Source organism: Amblyomma maculatum, chromosome 1 (assembly GCF_055883805.1).
Source record: "Amblyomma maculatum isolate TAMU_Amacu chromosome 1, ASM5588380v1, whole genome shotgun sequence".
NCBI lineage: Eukaryota > Metazoa > Arthropoda > Arachnida > Ixodida > Ixodidae > Amblyomma > Amblyomma maculatum.
The window spans coordinates 304636281-304638174 of NC_139344.1; the positions used below are offsets into that span (position 1 = coordinate 304636281).

Sequence of the window (1894 nt, forward strand, 5' to 3'; positions counted from 1 at the left end):
ACAAATAAAAAGGAACTTCCCTTAACTCTCTACGGCATGCAGAACGATGATGCACCTTATGATTTATATATGCTTCTTGGTCTCCATAGATTGTGGAAAACACGAATGCAGGTGCGTCACGCAGATATAGATACACAATCTGCGCATGAAAACTTCATTGAAAGTGCGGTGTATATACATGAAACGTTCAGGATGCAGCAGGATCCACCACAATGGCATTGTCTGTTTGATGAGTTGGTGCACTTGAAAAGATTTTAGCCGCGTAAGCGTTAGCTCAAGTGTAGTTGACGTGCTTTATCATGTGTATTTTTGTTTTTGTGTTTCACGGCAATCAAGAAAAAAAAAGTCGATGTAGCTTAGTTGGAAGAGCACCGAACGCGACATTCGGAGGTCGTGGGTTCGACTCCCACCATCGGCGCGTTGTTTTTCCTTCCGCTTTGCATTTAATGCTCTTTATTCCAATAATCATCATAAAGACAACATTCCTGTAAATGTCAACAGTGTAAACTAAAAAAAAAAGTTTGCCTTGCACTCCGGACTGTTCGCTCCTTTAAATGCTTTATTAACGAGCCCCTAATTTGCCTTTCAATTGTCTGCTTAATAGCTTGCGAGGGTCTCGGTTCTGGCAGTCTGGAGGTCGCAAAGGTAGCGTAAGATGGCTTTAGCCCAGCTTCCGCCCTACCTAATGATCACGTGCTACGTGACGCTCGCGCTATAACAGGATGTTTCACATCCGCCGCTAGGGATGAGGATGGCGCTGGTGCACGCTCACATGTTTAAACCGGTTACTGAATATATATACCCAAGCAAGCGGAAGGGAGGACAGCCGTCGATGTAGCTTAGTTGGAAGCAGCAATGAATGCGACATTCGGAGGTCGTGGGTTCGACTCCCACCATCGGCGCGTTGGTTTTCCTTCCGCTTTGCATTTAATGCTCTTTGTTCCAATAATCACCATAAAGACAACATTCCTGTAAATGTCAACAGTGTAAACTAAAAAAAAAGTTTGCCTAGAACTTCGGACTGTTCGCTTCTTTATTATATATATACATATATATATATATATATATATATATATATATATATATATATATATATATATATATATATATTAAAGGCAAATGAGGGTGCTCGTTATAATACATGAAGGAAAGAAGCCAACAGTCGGCGAGGCCAAGGAAAGCGTTGGGGATGGTACTTTAAGTCTTTTTTTTAATGTTTACTTGGATAATTACAGAGATTAGTAGTGTAATCTGTTTAAGGGAAAGATAATTAAACACAAAGTAGAAGAAAAAACAACGTGCCGATGGTGGGAACCGAACCCATGACCTCCGAATAACGCGTCCGGTGCTCTTCCAACTGAGCTACATCGGCCGCTGTCCCCCCTGCTACTTTCTTGGGTATTTATGTTGTCTGTACACGAACCTTGAGAGTGTTCACCAGCGCCACCCTCAGCCAAGGCGGCGGACGCTGGCGGTAACAAAGGACGTTCCACGTCCGCCGCCTTGGCTGAGGGTGGCGCTGGTGAACACTCTCAAGGTTCGTGTACAGACAACATAAATACCCAAGAAAGTAGCAGGGGGGACAGCGGCCGATGTAGCTCAGTTGGAAGAGCACCGGACGCATTATTCGGAGGTCGTGGGTTCGGTTCCCACCATCGGCACGTTGTTTTTTCTTCTACTTTGTGTTTAATTATCGTTCCCCTAAACAGATTACACTACTAATCTCTGTAATTATCCAAGTAAACATTAAAAAAAGACTTAAAGTACCATCCCCAACGCTTTCCTTGGCCTCGCCGACTGTTGGCTTCTTTCCTTCATATATATATATATATATATATATATATATATATATATATATATATATATATATATATATATATATATATATATATAT

The 1894-nt window shown here is 41.9% G+C and overlaps 1 non-coding gene across 1 annotated transcript; it reads left to right on the plus strand.

The window, feature by feature from the left end:
• Positions 1-1588: 1588 nt before the first annotated feature.
• On the plus strand, positions 1589-1661 carry TRNAM-CAU (transfer RNA methionine (anticodon CAU)). The gene has a single exon. It is a non-coding gene; the product is annotated as a tRNA-Met (tRNA).
• Positions 1662-1894: the final 233 nt, after the last annotated feature.